Genomic DNA, 15269 nt, shown 5'->3' with positions numbered 1-15269 from the left:
CTTCATGAGATATAATGAGCTAGAACCTTATAGCAAGTTAAGCAGCTGATATGGCGGTCACGGACTCCTCCATCCCAGACTGCATGCATGGATTCAGATTGCTTAGTATTTTTCCAAGCAAAGATAATAAATGTAAGAATTTCCTGTACATTAAAGAAAGAGGCTCCATTCTGTCTTCCCAGGATACATTTCTTGTTTAATGCTATAGTGCTTTGAAGTGTTCACAATATTTTTATATGTGTTGCTTTGATTTAAATATTTCAGCAATGTAAGATAAGTAAGATAAACTTATATTAGAAGAAGGGCTAAGGGTAGAAGAAGGTATAGGTATAGCTTATTATTTTTACAGCTGGAGGGATACAGGTAGCCCTTGACTTATGACAACAATCGAGCCCAAAATTTATGTTGCTAAGCAAGACAGTTAAGTGAGTCTTGCTCACTTTACCTTTCTTGCCACAATTTGGCAAGAATTAAATGAACCATTACAGTTGCTAAGTTAACAACATGGTTAAGTGAATCTGGCTTCACCACTGATTTTGTTTGTCAGAAGGTCGCAAAATGTGACTACATGACACTGGGATACTTTCATAAATATGGGTCAGGTGCCAAGCATCCAAATTTTGGTCATGTTGTCATTGTGATGCTGTTAACGGTTGTGTGAAAAACACATAAGTCACTTCTTTCACTAAACAAATTGTTGTAAGTTGAAGACTATCTCTATTTGCATTTAAAGTTAGTAGCTTAGGTGGTGTAACTATGTATTCATGCTTCTTTGAGCTAGAAGTGAATATGTAAAGATGTGGGGGTTTTGCCCTTTTCACAGAAGTTATTAAGTGATGGAAAGATTTACCACCTTGTATTATTTATGAGGAAGTTGTTAATATGCATGTCTCTTCTCAAGATGTGATCATCCATTAATCCAGATTAGTTTCAAACAAATGAAAGTTGATGTAGCATAAGTTCTCAGAAGATTCCGATGTAGGCCAGAGTTCTCAGAAGATTTAGATGTAGGCCACTTAACAGCTTTCCTCCCTCCCTCATATTGTGGCACTCTTGACTTACCCCAGTACCTGCTTTTGGCTACATGTCTTCAAGGTCCCAAAGGTCTTGATTTACCCAGCTATACAAGATTCTTATAATTTGGAAACACAAGGAGCACAAGGACACATGTACACAAGGATTAGGACATGTCTATGTCTATATTCTAGAACACTCCATTATAGTTCTTAAGATTCAAGATACTTCCTAAACTCTTTAGGAAATATCCAGTTCCTAGGAAGTTAACTTGTTATAAAGATTACATTCATTCTTTCATTTTATTTCATCAAGCCCTTGGGATAGTATGAATTTTCTTGCAGATGTTTATCTGTCTGAACTTTGCTCAGTAGCTGACAATCTTGAAAGTCTGTGCCCAGAACCTTTATTAATTTTTTCTTGTTTATACAATTTGATTTAGTAAAGCTCATTGATGTTTGACTAAGCAAAGAGCTCCAAATCTTTGTAATTTGAAAGAATGGGTGCTTAAATGTGGTGAATGTGAACTTTCAAATGAATGAATAAAGATTAGGCAATAAGGATTAGGATTATAATTGAGATATAAGCACAGCAAAATAGAGACATAAATAATTCCAGCATGTGAACAAAAATCAGTAATTAGGTTTAACTTTTCTAATCTGCAAGCAAAGAAAAATGTGTATATAGCAGTTCATTTCACAAGTCGCATTAATGACTTAAAAGATAAATTTATTTGAATTTGGGGAGTGACCTTAATTAAACAATTTACTTCCATTTTACTTGGAAATGTACATAAATAAATTTTGATAGGCAATAACATTGGGGCTTCTTCTGCATAGTTGCAAAAAGGTAAGACAGTGGCAAATCACTTCCATGCTGTAATGAAGAAAATTGCATGGATATGATCAGCAATTCAGCAGGATTTGAACTTGATTCAAATTTCAAGAAAGCTAATTAGAATGTATGCACCAAAGCCATGATGGTGCACCTTCTGCAAGAAAAAAAATCCGATGTAGTTTGGAGCTTGGACAATGCCAGTTTTGAATAGAGAAGAGAAAGCAAAAGCAAAAGGTGATTATTTCTCTGAACTAAATTTCACCATTTTGAGGCTACTTTTTCATAATGGAAGTGAGCATCGGTATTCTCATGTGACATGCAGTTTTGTTAAATCTGTTGCATATAAATGATGCAGGTTTGATTTATTATTTGGGTACGTTGCTGATTCCTGAATTACAGGATTATCAGATTGCATCCAGAGCCTGTACATTATATTTGTGGAGAGGTGCCAAAATTTAAACCCTGATTTTATTTGACTGTACAGGATGGATATCAGTCTTCTGGAATTCTTTTGCTGTGGAGGTCATTAACTAATAATAAACCTACTTACTGGAATTTGATGTCCTTGGAAGTTTGGTCCTTCAGTTTTTTGCTTAGATGACTGGAAGCCATTTGATAGCCTGTATGTTAAAATGCACCCTAGATGAGATGGAGATGGGTTGTCAACCCAATTGCATGATACTCTGGGATACACTTTCTCTGAAATTTCAGTTATGCTGTTTGGGACTACTCTTGTCATAGGAGGTTGTCTCAGTGGTTAATTGGTGTGTTACCAACTAATAGTGCTAAATGTATAAATTCACTCAGATGATTCCTATTGTTCTAATTAGAGTTATTTTTGAAAGTAATCCAGAATTGTACTACTACTGTACTAATTAGGATAGGTCAACAGAATATTGAGGTATCAGCTATATTGGTTTCTAGGCCATTTCTAGACCAAACTCAGGATACTAATACTGTCCTTTTAAACCTTTAAACCTTTCTCCATCTGAAGTCAGCCATCTGTCTTCTATATAGGACAGCAAGGGACTGGTTCCATGGAGAGCGGTTTTTCCATGGACCAGTGGGCATATTTTTGCATACTGCCTGGATATTGCATGTGCACAGATGGGGCTTTGTTCACTTGTGCGGCACAAATCCTGGTGGGCCGTGGGCTGGTGACAGTCCGTGGCCTAAGGGTTGTGGACCCCTGATTTAGGAAAAATCGCAGTGCTCTCTTTGCACTCGGCTAAGATGTTTCTCTTCTAGGCATTTTAGAATTTGGTAAAATCCAGAATGCATGTGTCTTTTTTCCATTAGCATTGTGACCTTTATTTACTATCCAAGCAATTTAGTTTTCCTATTTTATCATTTTCATTTCTTCAGGCAGTGTTAAAATTTATTAAGAGAAATATCATTATTGGTGGATTAAACATAATAGTGTTTGAAAGGCAGTCATGCAGACAAAGAATCAGAGTAGTTCTCTGGGTCCAGAAAGAAAAGGCTATATAATGAATGGATGGAATAGAAAAAAGCACCAAGAACCTTCCAACTGGTGAGGGCTGTTTTGTTTGGGAGATCCCAATTTTGTTGGAGATGCCTAAGCAAAGTCTGAGCAGCAATCTATTGTGTAATTTTATAGCAATGTGTTGCATTGCAGTTCCTGCTTTGGACAAAAAAAGGAACTTCTAACACAATTGCGTGTGTGAATAACAGTTGGATAAAAATGAAAGAGTCAGTAGAGGACAACCAGATACATATTTCTAGTGATCAAACCAGATAAAAGAGAGATTCATAACATAGTCTCTTAAGGACTTGGCCCACAATCTTACCTTTTGTCATGAAGATGAGTCTTCCTATGCAGTTATAACTCAGTAGAAAAATTGCCCACATAGCCTTGAGTTTGACTGTGGTCTCCTAGAGATAAAGATTGAAAAGAAGTACAGTATATTAAAATACCGTACAGTAGACAATGAAAATGGTATATGGATCAACAGTGTCAAGACAACCATCTTAGTTGGCACCAGAGGTGGTATTCAGCAGGTTCCGACCAGTTCTGGAGAACCGCTAGCGGAAATTTTGAGTAGTTTGGAGAACCGGCCAATACCACTTCAGACTGGAGATTTCACAGTATCCTTCCCTTGCCACGCCCACCAAGCCACGCCCACAGAACCAGTAGCAAAACAAAATTGAATCCCACCACTGGTTGGCACATTCTGAAAAAGGAATTCCTTGTCCAATTAGTTCAACAAGAGTGAAACTTTATTGAAAGTTCCATCTAGGTACAGCAGAAGCAAAGCCAGTTGTGAGGTTTTCCCGTGAGAAATCTGCATAGGTAAAACCAGTTGCACACAGTGTTTTTGTTTTGGAAAAACAGTCTGTGCCGCTTGAACAGACTGGAACCTGACCTTGATGGGTATCTCTTCTCAGGCAGCAGAAGGCTCTCATGCATTCCTCAGACCTCTCCCCCCTTGCTAGGAATTTACCAACCCCTTTCCCATTTCTGTTTGGCAAACTGTGAGCTGAAATCAGGGACAGGCAATGATAAAGCCAAGTCAGTTTTGACAGGCAGCTTCATTCAGTTGCCAGATTTGTGCATGTCTTACATGATCCTGTTTCTTTTTGTTATATTTCATGGTGCAGGTATGTATTCATACATAAAAACATACTTTATTCATTAAGGCAATGGTCAGTTTCTGTTAATTATTTTCCCAGTATGCCTTCGTATCCACCATACAGAGACAATTTTTTTTGTGAAATATTTAAATTGGATTTTTGTGGTGATTTAAATCACAAATTTAAAATTGCTATTTAAAAGCCTCCATCCTGAGTAGAAAATCCAATAGGTCCTTCCTCTGTCTAATTAATACAGGACACAGAGTCAGTGGATTGTGGTCACTGATTGTTCAGAGCCGCCTGTCTTCTGATTTGCAAGAGCTGTCATCATCTCACAGTAAGGATTTCTTCACTTCACTCCCATCCTAGGACTTTTCACAGGTAGTCCTCAACTTACAACCACAATTGGAAACAAAAATTTATGCTGCTATGTGAGACGTTTGTTAAGTGAGTTTTGCCCCATTTTACGACCTTTCTCACCACAGATGTGAATCATTGCAGTTGTTAAATTAGTAACATGGTTAATTGAATCTGGCTTTCTCATCGACTTTGCTTGTCAGAAGATCGCAAAGGGGGATGACATGACCCTGGGACATTATAATCGTTATAAATATGAATCAGTTGACAAGTGTCTAAATTTTGATCACATGACCATGGGGATGCTGTAATGGTTATAAGTATGAAAAATGGTCATAAGTCCTTTGTTTCAGTGCTGTTGTAACTTTGAATGATCACCAAATGAACTGTTGTAAGTTGAGGACTACCTGTATTTTGATTCATAATTTGTTAGTGAGAAATGCAGAAAATGGTATTTCTCTGCCTAAAACAAGCCAAACATTGCATACAGGTCCTGCCGAAATCTAGAACCTCCTAACTAACCTTAATCATTAAGAGCCTGCTTAAAAGAAATTATTCTAAGTGTGTTCAGGCAGTGTATTTCTGCAATTCTAAGTTTCAACTTGGAGAGATGATGTACACGATCCAAGGACTTTTAAAAAGATATAGAGAGCGGAGGGTGCGCTCTGGTACAGTGCATCAAATGAAGGAAAACACTGTAAAGAAAATCCCAATATGGATCAGTAATATACAAAACATTTCAAATGTCAACTATTTCACAACTGCTTTACATTTGAAATATACTTACCAAAGCTCAAAAGGCCTACCAAAGCTTTGCTTTGAGTTCAAAATCACTTTGTTTTAATGTCAAAACACATCAAATGTTTTACACCTAAACATCAAAAAACTGACATAAAAACTGGTGTAAAACATTTCCAAAGTAATCAATTATAGAGCCTTGGTGGCGCAGTGGTTAGAGTGCAGTACTGCAAGCTTGGGCAGATCGAATCCCACCAGGCTCAAGGTTGACTCAGCCTTCCATCCTTCCGAGGTGGGTAAAATGAGGACCCAAATTGTTGGGGGCAATAGGCTGACTCCGTAAATCGCTTTGAGAGGGCTGTAAAGCACGATAAAGCAGTATATAAATCTAAGTGCTATTGCTATTTCAGACTTCAAAAAGGGGATTTCAAATTTGAATAGTTTGAAGATACTTTATGAATTTGAAGTGGCTCAGTTATGAAGAGTTTTATTATAATACGATCACTCATTCCATTAAGAAATAAAGTTACTAAATTGCACCGATGTTGCATTCTACTGAAATTCCATGTAAATTTTCAGAATTTAATGTTTGAAGAATAAAGAAATACAAGGATCTGAGTCCTGCATCATTAGGAATGCATAAAAAGAATTCATCAAATGCATATGTAGATGTTTAAAAATAATTATTAATTTGCTCTTTACTAAAAAAAATTCTACTTGTTATTGAATGAGGTATCTGATTGTGTTCTATAACTGGCAAAATAAAAACTCTTTTAAGGAAACTGGAAGCTAATGTCATAGAAATATGTGCAAAAGTGTTTGTGGGTCTCCAAAAATTTTTTAAATCTATACTTACATTTCTTTTAATCTAGAAAGAGGGAGGATTGCCTCTTTTGTAATTCTTGAAGTAATAGATTGTATCACAATGATAAATCTGTAGAATGTTCAAGAAAAATATAAATAATTTTGTGCAAAGATTAAAAGAATGTGTAGTTAAAAACTAGCAAAATTTTAATATTGCAATACATATATGAACTGTATAAAGACCAGATAGAACCTCAATGTCAGGAGATTAGTGTAGTATGAATAAATATTATAAATATTTCAATTCAGATAGTTTTGTTTCTCTGCTTTCAAGCTTTTTCATGTCCACTCCAAATTGAGTTAGCAAAATGGTTTACCTAGTTTGCTCAAACTAGACTGCTTTCATTTTCAGATTTGTACCTTTGGAGCTAATTCCTATTTTTGAAATAGGGAGCACAACAAATCACATACAGATAGTTGTATATATACATATAAAATGTGTATTAACTATGCTAAACCTATTAGCGTAGTCTCATTAGATGAAATCCGTCTTGGCTATCAGAGAAAACATTTTTCTAAAATGTGTACTTTTGATCAAAATGTATAAAATGTAACACAGGTCTTTGAGTGAGAAACCACTAAAACCTTCCCAGCAATAGTATTGTTTATTTTATGCCCTGATTTTCTACTCAGGGAGAACTCAAGGTGCTATTATCCTATGCTGATTCTGCTGTTAGACAAATAAAAACATGCAAAGAAAATGCTGAACCTTGCAATTCTACAATAAGTTACAAATATGCAACATATATCTAGTTCCCCGTGAAGCATTAATTTAACCATGGGTAAAAAGATAATATAAAAGAAAACACATGCTTACTTTTCTAGAAACTCCAAATACTAGTTTCTGTGGTTTGTAGGATCAAAGAGGAGCCAACGTCTGTCTGTCTGGATATACGAGTACATGCCCCTTTGAGATATTTAAAGTAATAATTCATCTATAGAACGGAGGTGGTAATGGACAATGAAAAATTATGTATGCAGCAAGTATGACAACATCCAGTTGTGGTTATCATATTCATCTGAGAAAGATTCAGAAGGCCCAGAATTCTTTGAAAGTAATTTTGGTTTTTCAAGGCAGATTTATTTCTGCATCCAGCTCTTTACTCGGGCTTTGTTTTTCCTGAATTGTTCCTTCGTTCAGTATAATAGCTCTGTGTGGCAAGAACTTGCCCCCTTTTGTACAATTTGAGTTGAAATAAATGGGACAGATTAGACATTGTTAAATTTAAATACTGCAAAAATCAACACCTCCAGTGTTAGGAGAGTTAAAATATAAAATGAATGAATTCTTAGGAGTGCTTGGACCCTTTGGCTGGATCCACATATTGCATTTAAGACTTAATCTGCTTTGTGTGCTTTTGATTTAGTTTGCTGTATAAAGCTTGTAACGGAGTGTTTAAAAAAACCCATAGCTTATGGTTTAGCTTTCATATAAACCCCTATCACCATGGCTTAATTTAATTAACCATGGTTAAAAAGAATCCTGTAAAGTGTATGCTATATTTTCCTGTGCATACTTACCTGCCTTTTGCCACTTGATCACTGATAATAAGGCTAATTTTAATTGGCAATTGATGTTCAAAAGTATGAAAAACTCTGCACTTCTGTGTTTCATGCATCTATGAACAAATTACAATGCTGCATAATATTCTTGTTGTAAAGAATATTCAATGGAGGAGGATATTAAGCTACCCTGGTAATATGATATTGCTTATCAGTGGTCTTTTGAGAGCATTAATCATACCTGAATAGGACAGAATAAGATGATGTTCCACAATGTTCACTGATTGCAACAAACAACATGCTATATATCCCTTATTCTTGAGCCCCTCTTCTTGAGTTTAAGGCATAGTTGTCCTGCTCCTGAGCTGTTCCATAGTAAATATTTTGCCCTTGAAAATGCAAATAAACTAAATGGAAAGCATTTTGTAATTGAGGATGCTTTTGCTATTTACAACTTAATGGATACCTACTTAGTGAATGAAAAGAAGCATAGAAATTCTTTTCAAAGATAGAGGCTATGCTCTTCCCCACCTCTCTGCCACAAAGTAAAGCTATGTTAATCTCAACCTTAGAGGTAACAAATGCAAGATAAATTAACTACTGGTTGTCTTTATTATGTAATCTCTCTCTTTTTCCAATCTCCCCTTCCACCAAAAAACCTGGTTTGTAAGACCAAACCAAAGCAGGACCACTTCGGAATCTCAAAAGTAGGGCATCAAGATATTCAGAACGTCTGCTCTTCTGAGGCTACTGCCTCTGCATATGGATATATACACATGACTTCTTTTTTTTATTGGTTTTTAAAACAAACATAAACAAACAAAACAAAAACATCAAGCCATCTTCCATATATATACATACAGTGTGCTGATTGGTTTACAAATTGTTTTGTGCTTCCATTTTGTAGTCTTCAATTACAATTACATTGTATATAATCTCGTATTTTCAATCAAATATTAAATACATTAATATCATTATTAATCATTTGACTATACTTTTATTCATTCATGCTTTACAAAATAATCATATTTTACTTAATTTGTTTTATGACAGTTCATTTTATCATCCCAAATCTATCTTAGAATCATTTTGTAGATATAATAAGAAAAGAATACATCTTTATATATTTAGTATTTTCTAAAAGTCTGCATATTTCATTACTATATTTTATTGTCTAACCATTCATAGAATAGATCCCAAATTTTATAAAATTGTTTATTATCTTGTTCTCTAATTTCAAATGTCAATCTACTCATTTCAGCATATTCCAATATTTTCTTAATGATTTCCTTCTGTGATGGTGTTTTCTCATTTTTCCAGTTTTTAGCAAATACAATCCTAGCCGCTGTTAATACATTTTCAATCAGGTATTTCAAGTCTTTTACTATATATTTCAGGTAAAATTCCCAATAAAAATATCTCTGGTTTCAAATCTATATGTTTTTTTGTCATTTTTTCCAACCACGTGTGGATTTTAGTCCAGTATTTTTTAGCATCCGCACAAGTCCACCGCATATGGTAATATGAGCCAGCTGTCTGATGACATTTCCAACATTTTTCGGATTTATTCTTGAACATTCTTGCTATTCTTGTCAGGGAAAATGCCACCTGTAAAACATCTTATACAAATTTTCTTTATATGCTGTTGACATCTTATACAAATTTTCTTTATATGCTGTTGAGATATATACACATGACTTCTAAAAGAGTAATCACTATCTTCTGAATAAACAGCCCCTTTTATCATTAAAGTATATACCGGTGACTCAGATGTTTGAACTCACACTTAGGATCATACTTCAGTGTTGACCATTCCAGGAATCCAAACATTTAGCAGGACCCAAGTATGGGAAACATTGTACTAGGGGTTAGCTAGCTAGTATGTTAAATGAAAATGCACACTTAATTACCCTTATCTGTGACTCACAGATGACCCATTTTGGTATGTAATATAACTTGGCAATTTGACTTTAAAAAAAAAAAATTGGAGTGCAGGTTCATTCATGAAAATAAGAGGGAGGCTAAAATTTTTGTTCTTTTAATTTATGAAAACAAATCAAAATTTATTTTTGGCCCGCTTTTAACTTTTTGAAATAGGGTGTGATCATCTCTAGATGCTACATAATTATTTACACAAATAATATATCATGCTGTAACCATATTCTATAAATCTATAAGATCAGATGTGGGAATTTATTGAGAGCATTCCTCATTATGCCAAATGGAATAGCAAGCTAATTCCTTGAGATGGGAATTCCACAATCCATGTGAGGGCCTGGAGGATAATGAATAGTTATTGGTTGAGAATCCAGTTGATTTCAGCTGGACCAATTGTGCTATTTTTATGGATAATTCCCATAAGTCTAAGAACAGAGCTGAGTGTTACGCATGCTTTCCGCACTTTCCTAATTTCTCTGAGATATGATGAAGCTGAATATTTGATCGCCTAGTTCAAGGCTGAAGTTAGTAGATAGCTTTCCACATGTTAAAAATCATTCTTATTAAGAATATTATATATTTAGGATAATCTCCTTTTTGCCCCCCATATTTCAAACAAAGCAGGTTCTATGCCTTATTATTATCAGAATATTTTTAGCTGAGTAAAGAAAAGGAGCTTCTTCCATCTTCCTGTATACATGCTAGGGAAGTGCTACTATCTCATTTCCTTTTGACATGCACAGCAATATTGTGATCAATCATTTAGAGAAGCGATTCCTTGTTTTGTATTTTTCCATCATTTATGTCTTTTTCCAGTTTGTGTAATCATTGTTATTTTATCACATCCAATCACATTTCTGGTGCCCTCTGTCTCCTATGGCTCTAAAGGCCTCATTTTATAAGAGTCTTAAATGTAGAATCCAATTACCCTCTTCTGACAGATGTTCTCTTTGACTTGTGTGTTTAGAGGACAAGTGTATAATTCTGATTGCCAGATGTTCATGGCACTGGCTCCTTTACATAGTGGCAAAGTATCCTTCAGGATGACATTTCTGCTGTGGCATCTGTAGTAGTTAAAGTTTCTGCAATATAAAAACCTTTTCTATACTGATTATTGGCTCATATTAATGCCTGAAGCTGGCAGTCCCATTACATTGACAAGAATTTTGATGCAATTGACATCAGGTTTTATTCTTTCTGAGATTAATTCTTGTATGAATTTCCTCACTTGTTTGAAGTGCAAAAGTGTTGGCTCTGATGAGGAGGAACCTCATGAGAACAAGAGAAAAGAAATGTAAATTTTAGAGTGCAGTCATTCCTATTACAGTAGTGTTATGATAACTCTAATGTTGGTCCTGGTTCTTTACTACTTTCCATTTCTTTGCTATTATGAAGGACCTGCTTACAAAGAACATGGTTTTTGTGGTTGTAATGTTGGAAGATAAGGGCCAAGAAAGGTTTGCAGGTTTGCTATGCTGCTAGTCTGTCCCCTTTCCTTCATTCAATAAAGAAGTTTGTGGATTTGACATGTTGCTATTTTGTAATTTTTCACTCATTTACACCGATAATGACATGCATCTTAAGCTCTGAGGTTTCTTGTTCTTGCATCCATGGATCAAAATAAGAAACTAGTTGCTCCCCTTATATTTTCACCCAGTTCTCCTTACTCTTGCAAACTATTCTTGTTAGAATGAGAATGATTCGGGATATACAGGTGAATCTCGAAAAATTAGAATATTGTGCAAAAGTTCATTTATTTCAGTAATGCAATTTAAAAGGTGAAACTAATATATGAGATAGACTCATTACATGCAAAGCAAGATAGTTCAAGCCATGATTTGTCATAATTGAGATGATTATGGCTTACAGCTCATGAAAACCCCAAATCCACAATCTCAGAAAATTAGAATATTGTGAAAAGGTTCAATATTCTAAGCTCAAAGTGTCCCACTCCAATCAGCTAATGAAGCCATAACACCTGCAAAGGGTTCCTGAGCCTTTAAATGGTCTCTCAGTCTGGTTCAGTAGTAATCACAATCATGGGAAAGACTGCTGACCTGACAGTTGTGCAGAAAACCATCACCGACACCCTCCATAAGGAGGGAAAGCCTCAGAAGGTAATTGCAAAAGAAGTTGGATGTTCCCAAAGTGCTGCATCAAAGCACATTAATAGAATGTTATGTGGAAGGGGAAAGTGTGGAAGGAAAAGGAGCACAAGCAGCAGAGATGACTGCAGCCTGGAGAGGATTGTCAGGAAAAGTCCATTCAAAAGTGTTGGGGACTTTCACAAGGAGTGGACTGAGGCTGGAGTCAGTGCATCAAGAGCCACGACACACAGATGGATCCTGGACATGGGTTTCGAATGTCGTATTCCTCTTGTCAAGCCGCTCCTGAGCAACAAACAACATGAGAAGCGTCTTACCTGGGCTAAAGAAAAACAGAACTGGTCTATTGCTCAGTGGTCCAAAGTCCTCTTTTCTGATGAGAGCAACTTTTGCATTTCATTTGGAAACCAAAGACCCAGAGTCTCGAGGAAGAATGGAGACGCACACACTGCAAGAAGTCCAGTGTGAAGTTTCCACGGTTTGTGTTGATTTGGGGAGCCATGTCATCTGCTGGTGTTGGTCCATTGTGCTTCATTAAGTCCAGGGTCAACACAGCCATCTACCAGGAGATTTTGGAGCACTTCATGCTTCCTTCCGCAGACGAGCTTTATGGGGATGCTGACTTCATTTTCCAGCAGGACTTGGCACCTGCCCACACTGCCAAAAGCACCAAAACCTGGTTCTATAACCGTGGGATTACTGTGCTTGATTGGCCAGCAAACTCACCTGACCTGAACCCCATAGAGAATCTATGGAGCATTGCCAAGAGAAAGATGAGAGACATGAGACCGAACAATGCAGAAGAGCTGAAGGCAGCTATGGAAGCATCCTGGTCTTCCATAACACCTCAGCAGTGCCACAGGCTGATAGCTTCCATGCCACGCCGCATTGAGGCAGTAAATTCATGCTTATACTTTTCAGAGGTCCGATATTGTTCTATGTACAATCCTTGTTTTATTGATTGCATGTAATATTCTAATTTTCTGAGATTGTGGATTTGGGGTTTTCATGAGCTGTAAGCCATAATCATCCCAATTATGAAAAATCACGACTTAAATATCCTGCTTTGCATGTAATGAGTCTATCTCATATATTAGTTTCACCTTTTAAGTTACATTACTGAAATAAATGAACTTTTGCACGATATTCTAATTTCTTGAGTTTCGCCTGTATTCACCATTATACTTATCCTAAATCTTGTTACCTTGTCTCATCTTTTGATTGGGTATTTGCTGAACTTGTGGCAAATCTGTTTATTTCCTAACATGACTGTGGCTTCTGAGATGGATCTGATGGTGGCCCAAATTTAACTTTTATGGTTGTAAATTGACGACTATTTGTACATTATTTGTGCTGCAAATAATATCAAGTTATATAACAAAGTTCTTCCTGTTCCACCTGTTTTGTTTTGGTAGATCGGTAACTGATAAAAAGTTGAATAACATGGGGCAAGAATTTTTCTATGAGAGCAGTTTCCTTTCAGATCACTAACTACAACATGTGCATAGCACAGTGCCATATTTTCTTATGGGAAAATGTTGTATATTTCTACCTAGTGGTTAGGGGTAGTGGTTAAGGCAGCTAGAAATGGGGCAAAAAGCCTACTGGCTGACCTTAGTCAAGGCACTCTCTTTCAGTCCCAGGAAGGAGGCAGGGGCAAACCACTCCTGAAAAACCTTATCCGGAGTCAAAAAGTTGACTTGAAGGCATAAAATAATAAACAGATGAATTCTGCCTACTTACCCAAATCTCAATATGTCAGTGTTCATTTTCTATGATAAATCATCCAGACTAGTCTGTTGACAACTACTATAACTAAATATCTAACATTGCTTTGTGGAGAGGGTTTCATGAATCATCATTTCGACAATACATATGGTGCTTTTTCTTGTGGTTTGTTGAGGGTTGCATGTATTAGGTTATATTAGGACCATATTTTAAATGTGTAAGGCCTTTCCAATGAGAAAAAATGAAGAAATGCCTGGATGAAAAAGTGCTTATTTAGGAATTATTCCCAATTCCTTGTTCCTCTTCTGCTTAATACCCTACCCTTAGCACTGAAACTTTTATCTGCAAATCAGACCACAATCTTCTAGATCAAATCAGCCTACAGGTTCTAATGTTTATGGATCATGTTTTGATCCTATCTTTAGCATCACCAGAGGGTTTCTGACTAAGGAAGGCAGTGCTTTTAATTCACTGCCATCTGCTGCCATCAGATGTAAAACACTTTTTAGATTAAAATCTTACAATTTTTTGCATGGATTGGAATTCCATCATTAGTGATTTCATCTGTGATAATTTCAGCTTCCATTTTTTTCATTTGAAGAGATTGGCAAACTTAATTGATAACCAAGGGTTTGTAAGTATTATACTTATCCTCACATTTCTGTTCTCTTCTGTTATTGCTGAGCCAACTTGTTCATAATAGGAAATCACGTTTTTTTAAGTTTGGGTACATTTTTTGGGCCTTCTGCTGTGATTGAAGTTTCATGAAATGCAAAGTTCTCATTGCTGTTGAACTAAACTTCCAGTGGGTTTTTATTTCCCCCTGTATTAATGATTAGACATTCTCATTATTACATAAGCATCTATTACATAAGCATCTATAAAAACTCTTTGACCTCGGAATGGTAAGCAGTTACAGTCTTACTACATTTCTCCATTTCCAAATTTGAGACATCTGTTAATAAGCAGAACATCCCAATTTAAAATACTCAGTTTATTGCATAGTGAATGATCTTGGTATGATATCTACAGATATTTGAAATGTCAGTAGAAATATGGAAGTGACAGCAACAAGGGACAATGCCTGTTTCCCTATTTGGACCCTTCAGTTCTAGTGTATACCTTTAGATTTGGTGTACAATTTGGAGTTTTTCCTAGACTCTCAGATCCTGCTTGAGCATATAACAGTGCAATTAGGAAGGGCTTTATAAAAGACAACTTACACTTGCACCCATTCATTAGCCCAGAAGCACTATTTGCTATCACTTAATCTTTGGTCAACTCGTATTTGGTTATTAGTGCATTTTAAATGGGGCTGCCTTTGAAGACTATTTGAAAGCTACAGCTGGTCCAGAATGTATGGCACTGGTAATTGTTAGTTTGTCTCTGTACACCGGTGTAACTAACACCTGTACTAGAAACTTCTGTGTGCTGTTCAAGGTCCCCATTATTACCTTTAAAGTACTTCATGGCCCAGGCTGGGCTTATTTATAGAACCATTTATTTCCAGTTATTTCTGCATGTCCCCACAAAGTCTGAGGGTGTTGGTAAGGTCCTCTATCAAACAAAGTTGTGTAATGAGCAAAAATA

At 36.0% G+C, this 15269-nt stretch overlaps 1 protein-coding gene across 25 annotated transcripts in view; it reads left to right on the top strand.

Moving 5' to 3' along the window:
• Nucleotides 1-15269, top strand: part of CXXC5 (CXXC finger protein 5) — a 123376-nt gene that overhangs the window by 100244 nt on the left and 7863 nt on the right. For 7 of the 25 annotated variants that reach the window (XR_015743042.1, XR_015743046.1, XR_015743045.1 and 4 more), the window contains one exon: nucleotides 4703-4783. The exons of the other annotated variants lie outside the window; for them this stretch is intronic. The gene's annotated coding sequence lies outside the window, so the exon portion shown is untranslated. The remainder of the gene's footprint in view (nucleotides 1-4702; nucleotides 4784-15269) is intronic. 25 annotated transcript variants of the gene reach the window in all.

The sequence above is a fragment of the Pseudonaja textilis genome, chromosome 3, assembly GCF_049901715.1.
Source record: "Pseudonaja textilis isolate UNSWEBS1 chromosome 3, rPseTex1.2, whole genome shotgun sequence".
NCBI lineage: Eukaryota > Metazoa > Chordata > Lepidosauria > Squamata > Elapidae > Pseudonaja > Pseudonaja textilis.
This window is presented reverse-complemented; position numbering and strand designations above follow the sequence as displayed.